Source organism: Choloepus didactylus, chromosome 19 (assembly GCF_015220235.1).
Source record: "Choloepus didactylus isolate mChoDid1 chromosome 19, mChoDid1.pri, whole genome shotgun sequence".
Taxonomy (NCBI): Eukaryota; Metazoa; Chordata; class Mammalia; order Pilosa; family Megalonychidae; genus Choloepus; species Choloepus didactylus.
The window spans coordinates 29444624-29471337 of record NC_051325.1 but is presented as its reverse complement, the minus strand read 5'-3'; the positions used below and the strand labels follow the sequence as shown (position 1 = coordinate 29471337).

At 42.1% G+C, this 26714-nt stretch overlaps 1 pseudogene; it reads left to right on the top strand.

Annotated features, from left to right (window-relative positions):
• Positions 1 to 19018: 19018 nt before the first annotated feature.
• On the top strand, positions 19019 to 22467 carry LOC119515254 (annotated as a pseudogene).
• The last annotated feature ends 4247 nt before the right edge of the window (positions 22468 to 26714 follow it).

Sequence of the window (26714 nt, the reverse complement as noted above, 5' to 3'; positions counted from 1 at the left end):
CAAGCTCCCAGATGATGCTGATTTGCTGGTCTTCAGACCACAGGTTGTTTAGCCAGGGTCCAGTCTTTCCCTTCCCTTACTCATTTGGCTCATCATTGTGGATTTATTTTTCTAGAATGTTTTGTTTCACTTTTTCACTGTTTAAAAATCCATAGAGGGGAGGAGAACATAAGATAGCGGCTAGGTGAGACAGGGCAAAAAAACACCACCATGAAAAAACACTAGATAAAAACCAGAAAGTGACCCAGAACACCAGTTTCAGCAATGCACCAGCTGGACAAGGTCTGGTAAAACCACAGGGACCGTGCACTCGGTGAAACCGGGAGTCTATATTCTGAAACAAGTGAGTAAGCCTGCTGAAAGTTCCACGGCTGTGCTGTGGTGTGGAGAAACTGGGGGTTAATGTTTGGAGATGGACTAGTTCTTTAAAAAAAAAAAAAAATACTCAGGAGTGGCTGCAGTTATGACGGTGAGAACCATGCAGTGAAGCATGGCAAGAGTGGGCTGTGCCAACCTCTCAGTGTCTGGCATGGAGGATAGACCACTGCTGATACCCTCAGGGCCAGGGGGGCAGAGGGGGGAGCCAAAAAGAGAAAAAAACCATGCCGCTTGCAGCCGGCTCCCCGGCAGACTGGAGATTCTACTGCCCGGGGCTGTATCCACAGCCCAGAGCCATGCCAGGAAACCCAGTGTGATGGGGAGTGTATCCCACAGCACTGCGCACAAGCCACAATATTGGCTGTGGACAGTGGCCTTGGGTGCATACACAGCTAGTTGTCCCAGAGCTGGGAAGGCGGAGCTGTGTGAAAGGGGGTGGGGGGGTTGAGACACTCCGTTCAGCCATCTTTGCAGCAGGTCGGGAATGCCCCTGCATGGCCCCGCGGCCCGGGGCTTCCCTTGAGGGATGGCGTGCACTTATGACATAGCACAGCCTTCCCTCAGCAGAGGTCCTGGAAGACCACAGCTGAGAACGGGGGCCCACTCGGAAAACCCAGGGACGCTACATCAATGCCAGGGACTTGTGGGTCAGCGACAGAGAAAATCTGGGGCAAAACTGAAATGAAGGCTTAGACTCTTGCAACAGCCTTGAATCTCCGGGAACACCTGGGAGGTTTGATTATTAAAGCTGCCCTGCCTCCCTAACCACCCAGACACACACCCTACATTCACAGCGGACAGCACCAACAACACATCCAAACTGAGTTCACCAATTGAACCCCACAAGAATCATTTCCCCCCACACCACAAAGACAAAGTTGAGGAGAACTGACTTGAAGGGAATAGGGGACTTGCAGACGCCATCTGCTGGTTAGTTAGAGAAAGTGTACACCACCAAGTTGTAGATCTGAAAAAATTAGATTGGTATTTTTTACAACTTGAAAGAACCCTATCAAGCAAAGCAAATGCCAAGAGGCCAGAAACAACAGAAAATCTTAAAGCATACGATAAAACCAGATGATATGGATAACCCAACCCCAAACATCCAAATCAAAATATCAGAAGAGACACAGTACTTGGCGCAATTAATCAAGGGACTACAATCAAAGAACGAGAGCATGGCACAGGATAGAAAGGACATGAAGAAGAACATGGCACAGGAATAAAGGACATAAAGAAGACCCTAGAAGAGCATAAAGAAGAAATTGCAAGAGTAAATAAAAAAATAGAAGATCTTATGGAAATAAAAGAAACTGTTGGCCAAATTAAAAAGACTCTGGATACTCATAATACAAGATTAGAGGAAGTTGAGCAATGACTCAGTGTCCTAGAGGACCACAGAACAGAAAATGAAAGAACAAAAGAAAGAATGGAGGAAAAAATCGAAAAAATCAAAATGGATTTCAGGGATATGATAGATAAAATAAAACATCCAAATTTAAGACTCATTGGTGTCCCAGAAAGGGAAGAGAAGGGTAAAAGTCTAGAAAGAGTATTCAAAGAAATTGTTGGGGAAAACTTCCCAAACCTTCTACACAATATAAATACACAAAGCATAAATACTCAGTGAACTCCAAATAGAATAAATCCAAATAAACCCACTCCAAGACATATTCTGATCAGACTCTCAAATGCTGAAGAGAAGGAGCAAGTTCTGAAAGCAGCAAGAGGAAAACAATTCACCATATACAAAGGAAACAACGTAAGACTAAGTAGTGACTACTCAGTGGCCACCATGGAGGCAAGAAGAAGAAGGCAGTGGCATGACATATTTAAAATTCTGAGAGAGAAAAATTTCCAACCAAGAAAATTTTATCCGGCAAAACTCTCCTTCAAATTTGAGGGAGAGCTTAAATTTTTCACAGACAAACAAATGCTGAGAGATTTTGCCAATAAAAGACCTGCCCTACTTCAGATACTAAAGGGAGCCCTACCGACAGAGAAACAAAGAAAGAAGAGAGAGATATAGAGAATTTTAAAAGACATATATAGAACCTTACATCCTAAATCACCAGGACACTCATTTTTCTCTAGTGATCACAGATCTTTCTCCAGAATAGACCATATGCTGGGACATAAAACAAGCCTCAATAAATTAAAAAAAAAAACAAAAACAATTGAATATATTCAAAGCATATTCTCTGACCACAATGGAATACAAATAGAAGTCAATAATTTTTGAATTGTAACTCCGCTATTTACTTCCTACGTGATATAAAATACACAAACTCTAATGACAAATCAGTGGTTTTGGACTCATTGAAAAATATGTAATTTTTGACAAGAACTATATAAAGGTGGGGGAATGGAGGAGTATAGGAACATAGTTTATGTGTCTATTGAAGTTAAGTTGGTATCAAAGAAAAACAAGATTATAATCGATTTAAGAGGTTAATTTTAAGTCCCACAGTAAACACAAAGAAATTATCAGAGAATATGACCACAGAGATGAAAAGTAGAGTATGGGTTATGAGAAGTGGGGGAAGGGGCAATGGGGAGTTAAGAAATGAGTGTAGGGTTGCTGTTTGAGGTAAAGGGAAATTTCTAGTAATGGATGGTGGGAAAGAGATAGCATTACAACATTCTAAATGTTAGATTAATCCCACTAATGGAATGCTAGGGAGGGGGTGGAATGGGAAGATTTAGGCTGTATATATGTTTCCACAATTGAGGGAAAAAAAAAAAAAGACAGTCTAAATAGATGACAATTGAATGCCAAGGATGATCCTGACTGGGATCTGAGGATGGAGGACAGGAGACTCAAAGGGACACAGTTGAGACATAAGTAAAAAAAAAAAAAAAAAGGAAATATAGAATGTAAGCTTTGTATCAATGTTGAATCTCTTGTACATCTTAGCTGTGTTTAATGGGATTGCATAAAAGAATGTTCTTGTTCATGGGAATTGTATATGTGAATTATAGTGTTTGTTCACGGATGTGTGCAGCTAGCTCTCATATGTTCAGAAGACAGAGCAATAGATGATGGATGATAGATAGGGAGGGAGGGAGGAAGGAAAGAAATAGCGGTGTGACAGCATGTTAAAGTTGGTGGATTGGGGTATCAGGGGAGGGGATCAGGGTATGCTGGATTTCTGTGTATGGGGTTTGTCTTGTTTTTGCAACTGTTCCTATAACTTTGAATTTATTTCAAAATAAAATTAAAAAAAAAATCCACAGAGACAGAAAGTAGATTAGTGGCTGCCAGGGGCTGGTTGCGGGGTGGGGAGTTTGGAGAGGGCTGATTGGGGAAAAAAATGGGGAATGAATACTAATGCATGTGCAGTTTTTTTGGGGGTTGATGAAAATGTTCTAAAATTCATTTTGGTGATGGTTATGCAAATATGCTAGTTGGTGACTATACATGGCTGTTATTTTTTGCTATTTAATTTTTTAAACCAGGGACCTTTTGATTTTCCAAACACAGTGTTATTGCTCAGAACCCCAGTAGGCAGTACACAAATGAGACATAAGAGGGGAGCTACTGAGATTGAAGTGGGGGGCTTGGGAGTAAAGGACCCTGAGATTCTCCCCACCACCCCAATCCCCAGGTTCGTGTGGCCTAGCCACCGGAATTGAAAACTATGCAGAATTCTGTTGAAAATCAGAGACCTTCTGATATTCCAACACTTTGGGAGTTAAGTAACTGGCCCGAGGTCACGCAGCTGCAAAGCCCTGGATTCCCCAAACCCCCAGTGCATTCTTGTCCCAAGGTCACTTTCACATCCTTTCTTCCCAAAGCCCGGCTCAAATCCTCCCACTTTCTTCCTAGTGTCTGGGGGATGGCAGGGGTGGGCGTGGGGGTGGGAGTTGTGTCCTCCCCCTCCCTCCTGCTCCTGCAATTTTCTCCAAATGGTGCATTGGGCAAAAGGTTGAAGACCAGGTGACCAGAGGATAAAGTTCTACCTCATTGACGTGGCCTCCTGGCCACAGCTGCTGTGCTGGGTAACCACTTCGCCTTATCTCCTGAGTCAAGTGCCTCTTCTCCACCCAAGCTGGTAATTATCTTCACCTGAAATCACCTTTGCTTTCCTGCCTAGCCCATGGCCCTCACTCACCCCATCCCCTACACACCCAGAATTTCCTCTGTCAATGAGATTTTTTTTTTTAAGTTACAATGAAAAATCTTTAAGGAATGTAACTGACAGCATCTGAGAAATTAGTAGATCTTCCCCACTTTCTTTTTGTAGTTGTGTCTCACCAGAGATGAAAAAAACACTTTTTTTCCTTTGCTTCCTTTCCTTGTCTACCCAGTGCCGACAACGAAGACGAGACCCATAGCTCTCCTTCTAGAGCTCTGTACATCTGAAAAATTAAAGTAGACAATTAATTTTTGCATGAAAGGCTTTGTGTAAAAGCACTTGCCAAGCCCAGATGGTCTCACAGGCACTTTTACGAACTTCAAGGTTAGAAAACCTGCCACAACCAAACTAACAAACAAAATTCATCTTTTATAAGGTTAGTCACTAGTTGCTGTTGTAGTGCTGCCACCAAATCCAGAAAGGACAGTAAAAAAAAGGAAACCGATAGTTCAGTTTTACTTATATAGATGCAACAATTATGAATAAAACATACATTAGCTAGCCAAATGCAACAACGCATAGAACAAATATTACCAAGCAGTGTTCATCCTAGGAAGACAAGGATGTCATTTTACCATCAGAAAATCACAATATAATTTACACAGCAACAGGTTAAAGAAGTAAAAACCATATGATCATCTCAATAGCTTTAGGAAAAAAAAAAACACACAAATGATAAAATTCAACAACCATCTGTTATGAAAACACTGTCTTTGTTTTGATTCCCCCCAGAAGCAGATACAGAGACAGGACTCAAGTGTGAGTCGTATTTGGAAGGTGAAGGATCCACCATTGGGGAAATGAGGAAGAGAGTGGGAAGGAGGCCACCAAGAGGTATCAAGTTAGTTACCACTGCAAGTAATCCTGTGGGAAACTCTGGGAAACTGCAAAATACCTACCTCAGGATTATCCCACCTAAGTGGGGAGGGAGCTGGGGGATTTATATACCAGTTCCCAAGAGAAAGTCATTGTTGAGAACTGATCACAGGACTACACATTCTCTAGCAATTTCAGCCCTCAATAAATGCAAATGGGGCTTACCCCAACCAGGATGGCCTAGTGAGATGCTTCAGGGCTGCACCCCCTACAAATGATTTGAAAAATCAGCAAGAACTGGCAGACACATCTTTCTCAAAGTGCCTGGAAATGGTTCAAGAACTCCAGCAACAGGGTGAGTGCTGAATCGAGAAAAAGGCTACTTAAAAGCAGTAGGAAAAGTCAGTTACCTGTGTTTGTATGGATCTACTTCTGGATGTTTTAGTCTGCTTCACTGAACTATGTATCTATCTCTGACAATACTATGCTGTCTTAGTTAACCTACCTTTATTGTAAGTCTTAAAATTGGGTAGAGTGCAATACTAGGGGTCAAAGGGGGGTGGGGAATAAGGGGTATGGGATGTTTGGGGTTTTCTTTTTTCTTTTTACTTCTTTTTCTGGAGTAATGCAAATGTCCTAAAATTGATCATGATGATCGTGCCAGTTCAATGTATTATGTCCCCCAAAACACCATTATCTCTTGTGTGGACAGACATAATGTTGATTAGATTTTGGAATCCTTTGGGTGTTTCCATGGAGTTGTGATTCAATCAACTGTGGACAAGACCTTTGGTTGGAAAATTTTCATGGAGGTGTTGCCCCACCCATTCAGGGTGGGTCTGAATTAAATTACTGGAGCACTATATAAGCTCAGACAGAAGGAGCCAGCTTGCTACAGCCAAGAGGGACACTTTGAAGAATGCACAGAAGTTGAGAGGGGAGCTGCAGATGAGAGACAGTTTGAAGACAGCCGTTGAAAGCAGATTCTTGCTCCAGAGAAGCTGAGCAAAGACAAACACCCCAAGAGTAACAAAGAGCAACATTTTTGAGGAACCACAGCCTAGAGAGGAATGTCCTGGGAGAAAGCCATTTTGAAACCAGAACTTTGAAGCAGACTCCAGCCACGTGCCTTCCCAGCTAACAGAGGTTTTCCGGACACCACTGGCCATCCTCCAGCGAAGGTACTCTATTGTTGATGCATTACCTTGGATACTTTATAGCCTTAAGACTGTAACTGTGAAACCAAATAAATCCCCTTTTATAAAAGCCAATCTATTTCTGGTGTTTTGCGTTCCAGCAGCATTAGCAAACCAGAACAATGATGAATGCCCAACTATGTGATGATACTGTAAACAACTGATTGTATACTTTGGATGGATTGTACGGTGTGTGAATATATCTCAATAAAATTACATTTTAAAACAAAAGTTTTAAATAAACTCAGTTTAAATGAAGATAAAAGGAAAAACTGACTAATATCTAATAATAAAAGTCAAGGGCTAATTCTGACTTTTTTTGCCTTGCTAGAGATTTGAAAGCAGACATTTTATACGTACAATTAATAAAATGAACAATTGCTTCTTTGAGCCTCTCGATTTCCCTTTATGAGGGATATTTGAACTGTAGCTAAAGTAGGGGAAACTATAAGGATGGCCCAGCCCCCATTTGGTCATCACCCGGCATTAACAGTTAACATCTGATGACCAGGCTTGCTGAATCTGTGTCCCAAATTTTATTTCCATTTCACTGCCGACCTTGATATTTTTTTAATAAATCCCAACATTAGTTGATCAATAAATATGTTAGTATCTATCTGAAGTATAAATATTAAAACCTAACCACATTGGTATGCATACAATGGAATATTGAGCAACTACGAGAAGGAGTGAAGCTGTGAGACACACAACGAGGTGAATGGATCTTGTACACAGCATTGCAGTGAAGTACGCCAGAAACAAAGGCAAACACTACAATGCCTCACCAATATGGACTACCTACAATGTGTAAACTCAGAATTGAATCTTAGAACACAGCTGAACGTGGACATGATTATTGTAATAGTCCCTAGACTGTAAGCTCTTACAGCAGTCAACTCTATTCCTGAATTGTAATGCCTATCTCTAAACTTTGAAATGCTGATCCCTTAGTGTATAACCTGATTGGTCTCTGGAACAATGCGTATCTCTGAGAAACCTGAAACTCAGATATGAATGTCAGTATTAGTGCATACAGCAACCGTTAAAAAAAAGCTGAAAAAGAGCCCAGACTTCAATTAGTGATATGAAAGAATTAGATCTGGTTAAGACTAGGGCAAACTGGGCCAAAGGGTAAAGGTTGAAACTGACTGTGTTTTAAAACTTCAACTTCCATCTGAGACCAAGGGAAGAGATGTCTGTTTGGTGCAGGATCTATATTTTCTAAGCAGTATAACTCTACAGTCGGTTTGTTCAAACACCACAATTACATGGAACTTTGAATAGGAAGTGAGATATGGTAGGTTAGTATAGGTTAGAGTGAAATAGTGACACACCCCAAAGTAATTTTTGCAGAGACTAAAAAATATACTTACAGCCTCACCCCCGCCCCGCCCCAAGGAGCTGGGGGAAGGTGGAGAAGTGTTGGACATCCTCACCTGGACTGGTGTTGATGTTGTCACAAACACTGGGACTGGCAGTTTGATGTGCTGAGCCCCCATCATGCGACTTGTCCTTATGAAGCTCATTACTGCAAAGGAGAGGATAAACTTGTATATAATTGTGCCCAAGGGTCTCCCCCTGAGTACCTCTTTGTTGCTCAGATGTGGCCCTCTCTCTCTCTAACTGAGCCACCTCGACAGGTGAACTCACTGCCCTCCCCCCTACATGGGATCCGACTCCCAGGGGTGTAAATCTCCCTGGCAATGCAGGATATGACTCCCAGGGATGAATCTGGACCTGGCATTGTGGGATTGAGACTACCTTCTTGACCAAAAGGGGGATGCAAAATGAGATGAAATAGTTTCAGTGGCTGAGAGATTTCAAATGGAGTCGAGAGGTCACTCTGGTGGACATTCTTATGCACTATATAGGTAACACCTCTTAGGTTTTAATGTATTGGAATAACTAGAAGTAAATACCTGAAACTACCAAACTTCAACCCAGTAGTCTGGACTCCTGAAGATGATTATATAATAATGTACATTACAAGGGGTGACAGTGTGATTGTGAAAACCTTGTAGATCACACTCCCTTTATCTATCTCTTTATCCATCCCTTTATTATGGATGGATGAGTAGAAAAATGGGGATAAAAACTAAATGACAAATAGGGTGGGATGGGGGGGATGGTTTGGGTGTTCTTTTTTTACTTTTATTTTTTTACTCTTATTCTGATTCTTTCTGATGTAAGGAAAATGTTCAGAAATAGATTGTGGTGATTAATGCATAATTATATGATCATACTGTGAACAGTCGACTGTATACCATGGATGATTGTATGGTATGTGAATATATTTCAATGAAACTGAATTAAAAAAAAAAATCAGTAGGATCTCCTGGTGCCCTGGCTGGCACCTCCCCTATTCCCTCACTGGCTCTGCCCATACGCCCAGTGTGGGGCCCTGGTCTTGACTGTGGAGGGAGCAGTCAAGACATACTCTTGACTTGTGGACATACTGGCAGTACGTATGTCTGGCCCAATCTGTCTGGTGGGACTCGCTATCTCAGAATTTGCCCCGCGTGTACAAGGTAGCTCACCGAGCTCTCCCACACAACACTGTGGGAGAGCAGTTAAGTCATGCTGCCTGGAGCAAGGGATTGCTGGCTGTAGGACACACAGTGCAGTGCCTGGGACTATGAGGAAACTGTTTCCTAGGGAAGAAGGGACATTCATATCCCCATAAACAGGGAAATTCCTAGGGCCAAATGCACACGCACAAGACAAGAGGTATGTGTAGCAAGGATCAGGGAGGCCCCTATGCTTTAGCCTAGAGCTGTTCCCCAAACTCATTATATGGATAAGCCCTAAAGGAAAGCACTTGCATAGGTGAATCTACAATGACTGAGAAAGGTGTTTTCTTTTTCTTCTCCCCCTCCTTTTCCTCCATTCCTCATCATTTTCTTCTTCTTTTTGTTAGCTCCTAGCATTCAAGGAAAGCTCTGTTATAACACCAGCTGGATAAAAACTAAAGGAACAGATAGATGCCCCAGAGTCTGAATTCCAGTGTTATCACATTAAAATATCAAAATGACCAGATTTCAACAAATGATTACAAAAAACACAAAGAAACCGGAAGTAAAGGCCCAGGCAAAGGAGAAGATTAAAGCATTACAAACCATCAAAGAGGAGGATCAGGCCTGGGACATTCCAGACAAAGACTTTTTAAAAATGGTCCCAAATAGGCTCAAAGAGCTAAAGGAAAACATGGACGAAGAACTAAAGGAAATCAGTAAAACAGATGAACACAAAGAGAATGAATATCCATATAGAGATGGAAATTATGAAAAGGAATCAAACAGAGCTGAAGGCCACAGTAACAGAAATTTAAACTTCCCTACAGGGGTTCAACAGCTGATTAGAGCTAGCAAAAGAAAGAATCAGAGAACCTGAAGCTAAGAAAATTGAAATCATTCATTCTAAGGAGCAGAAAGAAGAAAGAGTGAAGAAAAATGAGGAAGCTGTGGGACCCCATCAAGCATACTAATATATGCATTGTGGGAGTCACAGAAGGAGAAGCAAGAAAAGGGTAGAGAGAATATTCAAGGAATAATGGCTGAAAACTTTCCAAAATTAATGAAAGACATGAATATACATATCCAAGACACTCAACAAACTCCAAACAGGATAAACACACAGACCCACACTGTACCATGTTATAATCAAACTGTCAAATATCAAAGATAAAGAGAGAATTTGGAAATACACAAAAGAGAAGCAATGTGTCACATACAAAGAAGCCTCAATAAGATTAAGTGCTGATTTCTCATCAGAAACCATGGAGGCAAGAAGGCAGTGGGAAGTAATATTTAAAGTGCTGAGAGCATAAAATTGCCACCCAAGAACTCTATATCTGTCAAAACTGTCTTGCAAAAATAAGGGATGAATTAAGACATTCCTGGATAAACAGAAGCTGAGGAATTCCATCACCACCAGACTGGCCCTACAAGACATGTTAAAAGGAATGTTAAAAGGAATTTTGCAGGTTGAAAGGAAAAGACACTAGACAATTCACTGAAGCCACATGAAGAAATAAAGATCTCCAGGAAAGATAAGGACACAGGTAAATATAAATATCAATACTACTGTATTTTTCATTTGTAACTCCACTTTTTACATCCTATGGGATCTAAAAGGCAAATGCATAAGTCAATGGTTTGGACTCATAATGTATAAACATGTAATCTGTGACAAGAACTACATAAAGGTGGGGGTGATGGAGGGATATAAGAACATATTTTATGTATGCTATTGAAGTTAAGTTTGTTTCAAAGCAAATGAGTTTGTTATAGCTTTAAGATATTAAATTTAAGCCCCATAGTAACCACAAAGAAAATGTCAGACTTGAAGAGACAGAAAGAAGAGTACAGGTTACAAGGGGTGGGGGGCAGAAGCAAAGGGAGTTAATGCAAAATGAGTGTAGGGTTTCTGTTTGAAGTGAAGGGACATTTATAGTAATGGATGGTGGCGAGGGTACTATGACATTGGGAATGTGATTAATCCCACTGAATGTTATGCTCGGGAGGAGTTGGAATGGGAAGATTTATGTTGCATATGTTTTCACAATTAAAAAAAAAAAAAAGAAAGGAACAGAAACTAAAGAAAGAAGGATAAGTAAATGCAATACATGATATTGGATGGGATCTAATAATGGAGGAGAAAAGGCTCAAAAGGACATTGTTGTGGTGTTCTAGTTTACTAATGCTGCTGGAATGCAGAACACCAGAAATGGATTGGCTTTTATAAAAGGGGGTTTATTTGGTTACACAGTTACAGTCTTAAGGCCATAAAGTGTCCAAGGTAACACATCAGCAATCAGGGGTACCTTCACTGGAGGATGGCCAATGGCATCAAAAATGTCTGTTAGCTGGGAAGGCACGTGGCTGGCGTCTGCTCCTGAGTTCTGGTTTCAAAATGGCTTTCTCCCAGGACGTTCCTCTCTAGGCTTCAGCTTCTCTCCAAAATGTCACTCTCAGTTGCTCTTGGGGCATTTGCCCTCTCTTAGCTTCTCCGGAGCAAAAGTCTGCTTTCAAAGGCTGTCTCCAAAATGTCTTTGTAAACTGCAAAATGTTACTCCTCTCTCAGCTCCTGTGCTTTCTTTAAAGTGTCCCTCTTGGCTGTAGCAAGCTTGCTGTTTCTGTCTGAGCTTATATAGTGCCCCAGTAAACTGATCAAGACCTATGCTGAATGGGTGGGGCCACACCTCCGTGGAAATTATCCAATGAAAGATCTCACCCACTGTTAAGTGATCACATCTCCACAGAAACATCCAATCAAAAGTCTCCAACCCAATCAATACCAATACGTTTCCTGCCCACACAAGATTGCTTCAAAGATAATGGTGTTCTGGGGGACATAATACATCCAAACCAGCACATGTGGTAAAAAAAAATTGGAATGGAGAACATCAGCTTTAAATCAATATTAAATTTCTTGAACTTGATAGCTGCATTTAAGGAGATTACATAAATGAATGTCTTTCTTTGTGGTAAATATACGTAGACGTATAATGTGTTGAAGAATTATAATGTGTGTAACCTGCTCTGAAATGTTCAGAAAATAGATGGATGGATAGCTAGCTAGCTAGATGATAGAATGATACAGCAAAGGTGGCAAAATGTTAAAATTGGTGGCTCTGGATATCTGGGGTGGTGGTTGGGGGTAAGTTGACCTTTCTGAATGGGGTTTGTATTATTTTTGCAACTGTCCTGGAAGTTTGAAATTATTTCAAAATATAAAGGAAAAAAAAAATAAAGGTGACTGGGACAGTTGGTTACCCAGATAGAAAAAAAAGTCAATTAGATCCTTAGCTCATATCACACTTAATAGATAGAGTAAAGGTTTCAATGTTAAAGGTAAAACTTTTAGAAGAAAATATTGGAGAATTAATGCTTTCTGGATAGGGAAAAATTTTTAACACTGTTCAACAAAATCAAGTGTTGGTGAGATTTGAATATAAAAGAATACTTGCAATGGTTGGCAGAGTGTAAGTTGACTCAACCACCTTGGTGAGCAGTTCGACAACAACCAGTAATTTTAAAAACTAAATTTGGGGCTACCTGGAAAACCCTCTTCTGGGTATTTGCGGTTGTAAAACTCTCACGCACATGTACCAACAGACCCGCAAGTATTAATTGTGGCTTTTTTTTTTGTAACAGCAAAAAAATGTAAACAGCCTAAATGCCTCTCAATAGGGACTATAAATACATTTCACAATATGCAGAGGAATACTATATAGCTGTTAAAATGAATGAACTCAACCTATGTATTTAAATACGGATAAATCTTTAAGGCATAATGCCCAGTTAAAGAAGCAAGTTGCAGAAAGGTGTAGAAGATATGATACAATTTATGTAAAATTAAACTCACACTAAGCCATACTGTGTTTAGGGAGTCTTACATTTCTAATAAAAGTGGAAACAAAATTCAGGGAAGGAAACACACCAATTCCATGCCAGCAGCTCTCTCTACAGAGGGAAAGAAAGAAATGTGATGGGGGTAGAGTTGGGAGGAGGACACTATACCTCTAATATTTCGTTAAGGAAAAAAAAAAAAGATCTGAAGCAAATTTGTCAAAAGGCTAACATTGACTATATCTGAGTTGTAAGTTCCTAAGTGTTTGCTCTACTATTTTCATAATTCTTAGGATATTTAAAATACTTCATGAATCAAAAATAAAAGAAAGAAATGTGATATTTCTTCTATAACAGCTCTTCTCAAACTTTAATGTTTCCAGGAATCACCTGGGGAACCTGTTAAAATGCAGATGCTGATTCAGTGAGTTTGGGTTGGGGCCTGATATTCTGCATTTCTGACAAGCTCAGGTGATGGGAGCCACTGGTTCAAGTACTCCTTTTTGATAAGCAGTTCTAGAAACTTCATGCCAGGCTCCTGAGGTGGAAGTGAAGGGCTCTGGACCAGAGGTGGAGAGTGGAGGCTGCTGAGGCCAAAGGAGCTCAGAGTGTCCTAAAAACCCTCTTTCAGACTCTCCCTGGCTGCATCCAGCAAGAGTTTGTTTTGTTTTGTTTTAACCTCCTTTTCTTTCTAACCTCCCCAGTGTTAATGTTTTGTTCATAACTTTCTATCTCATGGGTTTGGTTTCAGTTTATCTCTTTTTTTTAACCTTTGTAAGCCTTTCCTTCAATTGTGTTTCAAGCTTGCTTTTTGTGTTTTTTTTCCCCTTTAACTCTCAATCTTACCTTGAGGAATTTTAAGCCATAGTGTAATCCTGCTTTTACTTCTCTTGCCTTCTATGGCTCCCATTTTAAGCAATTACCATTTTTTTTTTTTAAATTGAGTTTATCCCTTTATTTTCACCAGCTTTCTTCAAGCTCTCCTGCTATCCTCTCCCCCCTCTTGTTTTTTTCCTGCTCTACTTTTAAGTGTCCCTTGTTGTCTTTCTACCTTTTGATTTATCATCAATGTTTTACTCCTCAAGGACTGAATGCTTCATTGGGGCAATGGCTTGTCCTGGGTGACTGCAGAACACTGGGGCACCAGGTCACCTGAGTTCAAATCCTGCTCCACACCCACTGGCCGGGGAGTCTTGTGCCAGTAGCTGAGCTTCTCTATGCCTCAGTCTCTGCATCTTCATGAAGTTGTGGAGAGAATTAAATGTTTTAATGTATCGGGAGAGCTTCTTGGTCAAAATAAGCACTGTATACATGTTGGCTTGTTTTTATGTTCATGTAGCGCTGAATTCAACCTCCACAAAAGCCCCCAGTGATCCTCCCCGCCTGGTTTCCATGCCTTTGCGGTGCCCTCCCACACTGAATGGGAGTGGAGGTTGGGGGATGATCTGTGTAACCAATGGGACATGGCAGAAATGATGGCAATGGCGAACAAGGCTGTGCCATCTTAGATCACTCACTCTGGGGGAAGCGAGCTGCCATGTCCTGGGGAACTAAGGCCTCCAGCCAATAGCCATGGGAGGGCACCATCTTGGAAGTGAGACTCCAGCTCCACCCCAACCTTCAGATAACCACACCCTCATGGGAGAGCAAGGCAGAACTAACCCTGCTAAGCTGCCCCCAAATTCCTGACTCACCCACAGAAACCATGTGAGATAATAAATATTTATTGTTGTGTTAAGCTGCTACATGTTGGTTTTACCAAGGACCCTTGTTGCTAGGGGCAACAAGTTGCTTTGATGATCTCTTAGAGACTAGCAAGCAGGGGAGAGGCAGTGAGTGTGGCCTGTCTCCTGGGGCCTGGAGGAGGCCATGAGTTGGAGCAGAGCCACCTGCTCACTCTTCACCTCCACATCCTCCCTGCATCTATGGGCACATGTTGGGATACTTCCGGAATAACTGAGTTAAAATGAGGGCCTGTCAAATGGCTGGGCTCTGGGGTAGGACTCCGGCTCTGAGGGATGAGAAAGAGCAGGAAGTGGCCAGCCCACAGAATGGGCCACATGAGCTGTGACTCACTGGTTGTGTGGGGTTTGGATCACACCCCTACCATAGCTGTAGGACAGACTGGCACTACCCTGGAAACAGGCAGTACCGTGATGGGGGATGGGCTGCATTTAAGACCCTCCACCCCCACCCCAGGAGGACCAGAGAAGCAGGGGCTGGCCTTAAGCAAGGGCTGAGAAGGGTTGCCATGTGTGGAAGGAGTTCACAAATTTTCCCAGCTTTGGCATTCTGCTCAGCTCTCTCCCTGCTCCACCCTCACCCCAGCTCTATTCTGTCCACATACCCACATTGCCCAAGACTGTGCTATAGCTTTGCTCAATCACAGTCAGCTCTAACTGCCAGTAAACTAAGTAGGTGATGCTTCATTGCCACACTGGCATGGCTTCTTCTGGAATGGGCTGGGACTGGCGAGCCAAGTCCTGGGGCCTGGCCTTGGGCCACTGTGTCGGCCAGTCAGGGCTGAGTCACTCTTCTTTGGAGGATGCTGCCTTCTCCTGATGAAGGATCTGAAGTGCTTCTTTGTCCTCCTAGATTTCCAGAGCATCCCAGAAAAGGCATGACTGGGAAGCAGAGAAAATAGAGCATTTTTTAAAAACAAAATGTAAAAACCCCAAACATACCCAAGGAGCCTCCTTCATGTCACCTATGATTCACACAGTTCACACCCTGGTTGTTGCTGGGATCATCGTGTCACTGACTAGGTTTAGCTCCCTTCACCCCTCATGGAGACCCACAGTCATCTCCCCACTGACTCTATCCTGTAGGGTTCCCAGCTCCCAACCCATATGTAACTGGGTCCCCATTTTTCAAGCTTTTATGTGTCCCCATTGACATAAAAATGAAGCTAATCTTCTGACCTGTCTGAGCTTGGGTTCCTACGAAAAAGTAGATTCCATGTATAGTTTGTTTGGAAGTGATTCCGAGAAGAAGATGCAATGTGAAAGGGGAAAGGAAAGCCAAGAAAGAGTATATGAAAGAGTATATTAAAGAGCAGATCAGTCTATGGACAATGGGGACCCTCTCAGGAGCTGTGTGGGAGGTGCTTCAGAAATGTCCAGCAAGAGATGGGAAAGCCAAGGCATTTATCCACTGATTCCTGGCACTCATTAGTTGAGAGTTGCCCCAAGGGTGCTGAAGTCCCAGTATTCCTAGACTGTTACTGCACAGAGGCTGAGCAAGCTTCCATGGTGCTGGAGAAAGCCCCAAGGTTTTTAGAGTGGGAAGCTGTCAGGTGTGCTGGAACTGTCCACCATGGCTGAGGTGAACATAACACAATGTCAGCAATGATCAGACTCCTATGTTTCTTGCTCCACCATCCACCAGCTAGATCTCCTCATGGTTGCAAGGTGCACACTGCTGCTCCAGCCATCACGCCAGGGTTCCAGGCAGAAGGAAGTGGGAGAGGGTAAAAATGTACCTTGCAGTTGACTGTCCCCTTTTAAATGAGCTTTCCCAGAAGTCCTACTTAAACACTCCTACCTATATTCCATTGACCATAACTTAGTCACATGGTAATACCCATGTGCAAGAGAGAATGGAAAATGGCTTTAAAAACAAACAAACAAACAAACAAACAAATAAAAACCTGGGCACATTCTCCCCCTTCATCAAAAAAATATTTATAGGAAGGAAGAATGGGAGAAGAGAAATTGAATAGGGGATAAAAGTCTGCCACAGCCTGTGCATTCATTTTTTCCCTTTAAAAATTTTTCTCAACTATTAATTATGAAAAAATTCAAACATACAGAAAAAAAGAAAATAATATATATAAATTCATGTATGACCCTACTTAGAGTCAATGATTGTTAACTTTTTCTGTATTTTGCTTTCTTTCTTTCTTTTTTTTTTTTTTGCAGCCTTATAATTTCTGCTTTAATGTCAATCAAATTTTAAAAATATACAGTTCAACTCATCCATACTATTCTTTTATAAAAAGCAGATTTCAGGTAAGCTCATCAGAGCATCCCAGCCTCGGCAGCATCACTTTTAGCACTGCAAATGGTAAGAAGGAGAAGGGAATCCTACCCGCAGGAAGCAGAAAGCCTCTGCAACAGTCCCACCATTCCAAGGAGGAGAAACAAAAGGGATGGGAGGGTAGCTGGGGATTCTCTTGGCCTGTTCTTTCAGACATCTATAGCATTCCCTCCATATATCCTCTTTATAGCAGGGAAGTTTTCTGCTCCATTTTACAACCAGAGTCGTTTTCATGCTCCAATCTTCTTCCCAGGACATTTTCAGTCTGGCTTTCTTAACATACCCCAAACTGGAGGCACCAACCCTGGTCAAGTGATGCCTTCCTTCTTCTTTCTTCCGGAAGCCTTCAGCTGAGTCCTCCTTTCAGTCTCTTTCCCTGGATATGTTTCATCATGCACACTGAGGTTGCCGGGCCCTGGGAGGTGTTTGTGATCAGCTTTGAATTGTTCCCGTGGGCTGGCTCTGATATCTGAGAAAAAGATGTCCCCACTCAATTCCTCCATAAGATTTGCCTGCATCATTCTCACCTCTTCAATCCACAAGGAATCCTAATTGTCGAGAAACCTTGTCTTATGCATCTTGGTACTCCTGTAACATCTCCCAAAGGCCCTGTGTGAGGCAGAAGCTCAAGATCTGCTTGTTCATTGCTTGGATGTCCACGACCTGCCACTCAAATGAGTAACTAAGGTAAATTGTCTCTAAAGATGGCCACCAACCTCTTCCCTTCCTTTATGTGAATGCTGCAACTCCCTTCAGGAGGAAAAGTCTAATTTCCCTTTCTTTGAATCTGGCTGGCCTTAGTTACTTACAGTAAAAGTGACATTTGAGGGCTATTGGGGCTCAGTCTTAAGAAGTCTTGCAGTTGTCACCTGGCTCTCTTGAAACATTTGCTCTTCAGATGCTCCTGTTGGGCCCCAGCCACCTGGAAAGGCCATGTGTAGGTGAGCCAATGGATAGCCCAGCTAGTTTCCAGCAGACAGCATCAACTAACAGCCATGGAAGTGAGCCATCTTGTATTTAGACCCAGTTGAGTTTTCAGACAACTGAAGCCCTAGCTGCAGTCACAAGAGACCCCAAGTGAAAACCACTGAGCTGAGCCCAATCAACTGACAGAACCATAGGTTACCAAATTAAATAGTTGTTTTAGCCATTTAGTTTTAGGGTTATTTGTAATGTAGAAATAGATAACCAGAAAAGTGACCAAACCAGGAAGGGAACCCTGAAGAAGTTGTCTTGACCACCTAGGACTCTCACTGGTGGGAGAGCTCAGCCCACCTCATCTACTCTGCCACACTCCTGTTCCAGGTGAGCCGAGAGCTGTGGCAGGTAGCTGGTGGCACTCTTTGCCACAGGGGTTCCACTCATCCAGGAGCAGGCACAGAGCAATATTTAATTATGGAGTGGGGAGAAGACCCAATGCCATATTTGCATAAAAGACTTTTTGTTCACCCCTATGCAAATAACTAGGCAGGTTTTTATTTTGTTTTGTTTTCCTTTTTAGCTGCCCTGGAGCGAGTGTGACAGAAAATGTGTAGGCCAATGAATTCCCCAGATACAGACCCTGAAGTGAGGATTTGTGTGTAACAGAGTAGTAAGGAAGGGCTTCTGGGGGAAAATATCAAGGGAGTGGAGGAAGCAGGAGAGGCGAGGGGAAGAATTTCAGGTGAACTCCGGCCTCAGCCTGGTCCCTTGGGAGAGTTAATTCTCCTGCTTTGAGGCCAGAGAGCAGGACTTCCCTAAGACCCAGTGCGTGGGAAACAGGCAGCCCTCTCAGGAAAGCCACAGGTGTCAGAAAGTACAGAGAAGGCCTGGGGGGCTGCCAGGCACACACAGCCAGGGAATGGGCACCAAGAGGATCAGGACGGAGCGCTGATGGGACCGCCTGGCAGGGAGCAGCAGACAGCCCGAGATGGGAGCAGCCCAGGGTGGGGGGGTCTTCTCATCTCTTACCCTGGGGTGGGGACTTTGGGGCTGGAGCCTCTGGACCACAGGGCTGGGGCTTCGCGGCTGTATCCCAGCCCAGGCTGGCATGCTTGGGCTCCCGGGAGGTTGTCCCAGGCGCTGCAGGAGGAGCAGATCTGGAGCCAGGGTCACGCCAGATATGGCAGCAGTGACGGTCCTGGGGAGGCCGCCCTCGGGCCTGGGTGAAGAGCAGCGCAACAGAGCCAGGCAGGCAGGCTGGGTCGGGGGCGAGGCGCAAGGTGAGGGTGACTGGACAGGGCTTCCTGCTCTCTCTTAATTTTTTTCCCTTAAAGAAAAAAAGTTTATTGGCGATATTTAAGAAAAGGGTTTGTGTTGTGGGAGGGGCTAGAACTGGCCTCCTGGGACATTGGGGCCATTGCCTGGCTCCCGAGCATCACCGCAGTCCCCCCCTCATTCTTGCACTGTCCCCCTCTTCTCCTTTCCCACAGCTACATTCTTCCAGGTCTGTGGTTGTGTGATCCTGTACCGTGCCTGCCCATTTACTCCTTTGGATGGGCACTTCTGGCAGGAAATTGTCTCAAAGTACAACCCTGTCCCCTGCCCCTGTCACGGGCCTCACTGGGCCCGGGCATCCTGCACAGGCTCTCACTGCCGATCCCGGTAGCGCCCAGTGAAGAGCTCTGTCAAAGCTCCAACTCTGGCCAAGGGGTTAATGGCTGGCGCCTGCAATTCAGAGTGGTGCTTAGGCACCGAAGCTTCAGGGACTGCTTGGAGAGCTGAATGTGTCTGGGAGTTTTAAGTTCCCTCTTCTCCCAGGGCCAGAAGCCAAAGGCTGGTGTGGGAATATAAGACCCCATTTCCTTGGCTCTCTAGAGTTCCCAGAGGGATCCGGCTGAGGCTGGAACTTTATCTGATTCACACCCTGCTGGGTTTCCCTGCTTTCCATCTCCTGCTTCAACCCATCTGTGCCAGTTTGGATGTATTATGTCCCCCAAAACGCCATATTCTTTAATGCAGTCTTGTTGGGGCCTTCGTATTAGTGTTGATTAGGTTGGGATCTTTGGATTAGGTTATTTCCATGGAGATGTGACCCACCCAACTGTGGGTAATACCTTTGATTAGATTATTTCCATGGAGCTGTGGCCCCACCCATTCAGGGTGGGTCTTAATTAAATCACTGGAGCCCTACAAAAGCTCAGACAGAAGGCGCTCAGTGCTACAGCTTAGAGAGACATTTTGAAGACGCCGTTGAAAGCTGACACTGACATTTTGGAGAAGGCCATTTTGAAATGCAATCTGGGAGCAACAGATGCCAACCACATGCCTTCCCAGCTAACAGAGGTTTTCCAGAGGCCAATGGCCTTTCTCCAGTGAAGGTACCCTATTGTTGTTGCCTTACTTTGGACATTTTATGGCCTTAAGACTAACTTTGTAACCAAATAAACCCTCTTTCTAACATTATATAATGTTTTGCATTCTGGCAGCATTAGCAAACCGGAACACCACCCCACCCATTGTTTCTTCTGGGGCACGTCCTTCATAAATCACTTGTACCTGAATCTTTGATTCAAGGGTAACCTGATCCACACCCCAAAGGCTCATCAACATGCTCATTTTGCAACTGGCGCTCACTGAATACTGACTGATTGACATAATTATATAAAGTAAATAGGATTGGTGATGCCACAACCTCTTCCTAGCATCTAGTCTGCCCCCTTCTCCCACCTGCAAACATTTTTCCGTGGTTAATTCATAACTCTCCCATTCTCAGGTGTGCAATGGGGGAATTGACTCCTACCCAAGCTCCCAAGTGGATCCTGACTGGTTTAAAACAATCGGCAGACCCAAACCCTGGCCATGGTGGTTAGTTCCAGCCTGGGCAGGAAACTCAAAGAGATTCCAGGAAAACCTGAGGAGGCATGTGCCTAGGTTCCAGGAAGGAAAAGCCTCCTCGGAGCCTGGGAATAGAGAGCCATGAATGAGGAAGGAAGTATATAATCACTGGTGCTGATGCTGCATCCACGTGCCTGGCAAGGGAGACAATAACCTGCCAGGGATGAAATGGGAAGAAAGGGAAACTGGGACCCAGTCCCATCACTCAAGCCCTGGGCAGATGCTGATTCTGCTACAGGAGCCCTCAAATTCCCTTTGATCACTTAGCCAATTTGGATGGGATTTTTATTTTTATTTGTACTCTTAAGAGTCCTGAATGATTCATTGGCTCTTTCTGGAAAGGCCCTATTTTGAGCTTATTTTAAGGAGTGTTTTAAACATCCTGAATGCTCCATTTATGAGGATGACTCAAAAAGCTCTTTTCCCAGCAGGGGCCCAGCCTCATGATTCTGTGACATCAGCCTGTTTCACAATGGCTGTCAGGAGCTCAAGCACTGACCCATGCACCAGTTTCCTTCTAGACAGTGAGGCTCCTGAAGGCAGACACTCTGGTTCCATTGTTGTCACACCCCCAAGGTTTTGAGAGGCAACCATGAAATATCGTTGAATGGATGCACTGGCCAATGCACAGATGTCAGTTACATGTTCTCTGATTGAAATTCCTTCAATTCATTTATTCATTCTTTCAACAAATATTTACAGGCACCGTCCTAGGTGTTGGGGACAGTGACCAAAACAGGCAAACTTGCCCTTGTGGATTACATCCTAGTAGGGGAGATGCATAAAAATAAGATAAATGAGTAAAATCTATAGTATGTTAAATAATGGTATTAAGGAGGAAAGAGTGACATTGGAGTAAAGACCTCATGAATGGACCACAAATATCAACCTCACTGCCCAGTGGAAGGTATAATGGAAGTATAATCGGAAGCAGAGTAATAAGGAGTTTCCCTTGGAGAAAGGGGAGGATGAAGACACATCAATTACCTAGAGCCGGTGCAAGCTTCATGGGTGTGCAACCTGTGTAGTCAGTCATAGGCTTAGTTTAATGCTTCGCTGTCACGATCTTGAAATTCTTAATTTTTGAACAAGAGGCACCTTATTTTCATTATGTACCAGATCCTACAAATGATGTAGCTGGAGCTGCACACAGCACTCTTCTTTTGCATAGAACAATGCCTCTCCCTAGCACCTTTTATTAAAACACAGATACTTTCAGAAGAGTTCATGATTCGTGTTCCTAATATATTGGTGTGAATTGTGTTTCTTCTGACAGGTGTGAACTGTGCAATGGATAAGCTGAGTTAGGCTGCAGGAACAGAAACCCCCAAATCCAGTTGCTTAAAAGAGCAAAGGGGTCTTCTGGTCCAAGTTCCCCAACCTCAGGGGTCTTCTTCTGAATCCCCTCCCCTCTCCTGGCACCTCAAGCAGCAGACCATTCATCAAAGGTTTTGTATCTGAGGCCCAAAAGTTTTTTACCCAAGATGATGAATGCCAACATGGAAGCCGTTGATGCTGAAAATCAGGTGGAAATGGAGGGAAAAACACAACTTATTAATCAAGTGTTGGAATTCCAACACACCCTTGAAGATCTCTCAGCAAGAGTAGATGGCAGTTAAGGAAGAAAATCTGAAGCTAAAATCAAAAAACCAAGTTCTTGGACTATATATAGAAAACCTCATGTCAGCTTCTAGTGTTTTTCAAACAACTGACACAAAAAGCAAAAAAAAGTAAGGGGTTGATATCCGTTCTGTTTTATGGAATTGCTGCTGATTTTTTTTTCTTTAAAATTTGAACAGATACCAAAAGTTACAGTACCTTTGTGGCTTCATTGAATATTTATGAAGATAATGGCAGATCTAGGCAAAAATTAAGAGCTCTAAAAGTATAACTGGAGACTTCTATGAGTTTGTATATTATCTTAGTCTATGAAAATGTGTAAATGTATTGATTGTAGAGACTTCATAATTAGAATTGCATGTATTTATGAAAACTTGAAAATGAGTGTTTTATCAAATTTGCTTTGATTTAAAAGTTTAGCACTGTCTTTACTATAGGCTTTGTAAAAGATGATACAAGAAAATAACTACCATGTCGTAAAAAAGTGACAAAGTCATGTATATTGAATGCACAGCTTTATGTACCCTGCCCACCGTTTTGTGCCTCTTTTCCATTTGCCTCTTCCTTCCCATTTCCCTTTTCCTAAGGATGAACAGTTTGTTCCACATTTGTAAAAGTAATTTTAATAATTAATCATTTGTGAAAATAACCTAAACTCATTGCTGAACTTAACCAAGATATGATAGTTTCTCAGCTAGGATCTGTCATTTGTTATATTTAGTAACAAGATAGGACTGTTAGTTCCTCTTTGATAAATTGAAAACAGAGGCTGTAAAAATGATGATTGTTCTTTGAAACTGAATTTTCAAAATGGGAAGATTTGTTCAAAACTTCCTTCTGCACAAAATGACCACTTGGTATCTAAAAAGATGAGCTCTGGTTATGTATGTGAGTGTGTGTGTTTACAATAGAAAATCTTAGGAAATAGAAATAGAATGGAAAAAGTACTTGATAAACAGACTCTGGATTTGTGTCATCCCTGACATAGATAAGGTCTTTTGGGGAATATATATGAAAGTGGATTAAGTGACTAACTTTATGTAAGCCACATTTGGAAGAGAACAGTTTCAAAGTGTTTGGTCTGTTAAGGTTTATTTACGGCGCCCAGAAGATCAAGTTTGCAAAAACCCTTAAGAGTTTGTTAATATCAGAATATTGAATAAAATGGGAGGGTTTTACATATGTACTAATTGATAGTTTTTCTCAGTATTTTGTCTCACTAGTTCTCGAATTTTGAATTTTGGACATCCTTTTACTAGAGTTTTTTTGGTAAGGGAATTTTCCAGAAGTAATGTTAAAATGCTAGTTATAATAGGAAGACAGATCCACTAATATAGTTTGTGGTTTTAGATTTGGGCCACTTTTAATCATGGAATAATAATCTTATTTTGTATTGGTGCAAGTAATATTCAATAAATGACTTTAGCTGTATGAATGTATAATAGTCATATTGCAAATATTTTGCATCCCTTTTGTGACCTAATTTACTAACATTTGAAAATTGTGTTGCAATTTTGCTTTGCTGTTTAATAAAAAGCTGTTTCAGAAAAAAAAAAAAGAATAAAAGTGTATTTTTCTGCACACTCTGTGTTCATATGGGTCAGGTCTGTTGGGGACTCTGCTATGCAACATCCTCACTCCAGGACGGTGGCAGAGGGAAAGAGAAAACATGGCAAATTGTGTGCTGGCTCTTAAAGCTTCTTCCCAGAAGTGTCACATCAATCACTTGAAACTCCCATTTCGTTGGCTAAAGCAAATTCATGGCCCCACCCAACTTTTAGGGGCCAGGAAGTACAATCCAAACATAAGCCCAACTGGAAACATTTCCTAATCAGTTATTCTAACACCGTTTATTGAAAAATCCACCTATTCCCCACTGACTTTAGTTGCCAATTTATCATATACTAAATTTTTATTGGTATTTGGGCCTCTTTTTGGAAAGTCTTTCTGTCCCATTGATCTGCCTTTTGATGCCTGTGCTGAATTACTCTGTTTTAATTTCTGTAGCTTTATAACATCATTTAATATCAAAGAGGGTAATATTCCCTCATTATTCTACTTTAAGATTTTTTCTGCTTATTATAGATATTATAGATGGATTTGATAATCACTTTGAAGTCCTCCCTAGTCCTCCTGTGTGATTTTGATTAGAATGGAATTGCATGTGCAGATGAATTTACATCTCTTTATAATATTGAGAATTACTATTTAACAGGCTTAAGTATCCCAGTAAGGTTTTATCATTTCCTTCAAATATACTTAGTAACTTCCTGTTAATTTGATTCCTAGAAATTTTACTTTATAGATTTTGTGAATGGGACCCTTATTTTATTGTATATTTTAAATGTTAATCTAGTATAATAGAGGGACTCATAATTTTGATTTTTTTTTGTAGCCATCCACCATACTGAACTCTCTTATTAGTGCTGGTAGCCTATTCTAATTTGCTAATGCTGCCGGAATGCAAAACACCAGAAATGGATTGGCTTTTATAAAAGGGGGTTTATTTGGTTACATAGTTCAGTCTTAAGGCCATAAAGTGTCCAAGGTAACGCATCAACAATTGGGTACTTTCACTGGAGGATGGCCAATGGCGTCCGGAAAACCTCTGTTAGCTGGGAAGGCACGTGACTGGTGTTTGCTCCAAGTTCTGGTTTCAAAATGGCTTTCTCCCAGGATGTTCCTCTCTAGGCTTCAGCTCCACAAAAATGCTACTCTTAGTTGCTCTTGGGACATTTGCCCTGTCTTAGCTTCTCTGGAGCAAAAGCCTGCTTTCAAATGCTATCTCCAAAATGTCTCTGTAAGCTGAAGCTCCTCTCTCAGTTCCAGTGCGTTCTTCAAAGTGTCCCTTTTGGCTGTAGCTCCTCTTCAAAATGTCACTCTCAGCTGTACTTCAAAGTGTCACTCACAGCTGTGCTAAGTTCCGTTTGTCAGCTCATTTACATGGCTCCAGTGATTTAATTTAGACCCACCCTGAATGGATGGGGTAACACCTCCATGGAAATTATCCAATCAGAGTCATCAACCACAGTTGGGTGGGGCGTATCTCCACGGAAACACTCAAAAGATTCCAATCTAATCAGCACTAAAATGTCTGCCCCACAAGATTGCATCAGAGAATATGGCTTTTTCTGGGGGACATAATACATTCAAACCGGCACATAGCCTTTCATTAAATTCTTTCGGTTTTATTATTAGTTTTTCTTCCTCCTCTTTCTCAGTCACTCTCTGTTTTAACCAATCTTATACTTCTCATTTCTGCAGCAAGAGTGGAACTTGCTGTGTTAACTGATACAATTTTCATTTCCACTATTTTCAGTGACCTCTTGACTGCTCTTCTCGAGCTGTGCTTACTGACTTAGGGAAGGGATTACATGGCAGAATGTAGGAAAAGGAAGTCAAATTCTTGGAAATTTTAGTTTCTAAAGTCTTGATCAGGGTATAAATAAATTTGGAACAGTATATGGGGAGGCAACCTAATCTCTACATCAAGTAACTCAGTGTGGACCCTCCCTGGACCACAGCTGGTCCATGAGCTGTTTGTTACTTGCCCATGATGAGTTAAGCACAGAAACCGAGAGCAAGCATTTAGAAACTTTTATGGAAATTTGATGTTGCCACAACATCCAAGTGCATGATTGGCTGACTCATCTCACTGAACAGTGCATTGATCAAATATATCAACCCAGTGACAATTGGAAATAAAACAAAACTGGTCCTTCATCACAGGTAGTTTGATAAGTACTTTAGATTAACTAAAAGTCTCTGGATTCATGTAAAAGAGAAGAATTAGAGGGAAGAAGGGAACCAAGTGGGTTAGAAATGTCTATTTGTCCCTGCACCCTATCCCTCTCCCCCAGAAGCCCAAGCACTGCCATAAATGGTGAGTGGGGTTGGAAGTGGGGAGCCAGGTCTGAAAATTTGGGGCAATAAGACCTTTGATGATCCTTTTACTATCCTCCAAAGTCAGCTGGTCTCTTCAGTTTTTCCTTTTCTCCTGAGTCAATTTTAGTAACTTATTTTCTTATTTAAAGACTCCATTTCATTAGTAATTTTAAACTCCCACATAAAGTTGCCCTGATATTCTTGAGTGTCTATCCCTGAACACTGAGTTTCATCTGAAAGCAGTATTTTCAGACTCCGGAAAGCACCCTCCAATGTCCTAATTTCACCATGAATATGAAATTTTTTTTTTTTTTTTTTTTTGCTATTCAAGGCCCCTTTCCCTTCCAAATAAATTTGATAACTAGCTTTTCTGAGTCTGCAAAATAAGTTATTGGAATTTTGATTGGTATTCTGTTGAATCAATAAATTAATTTTTGCACATTAATCTTGTATACTGCTACTTTGCTGAATTTATT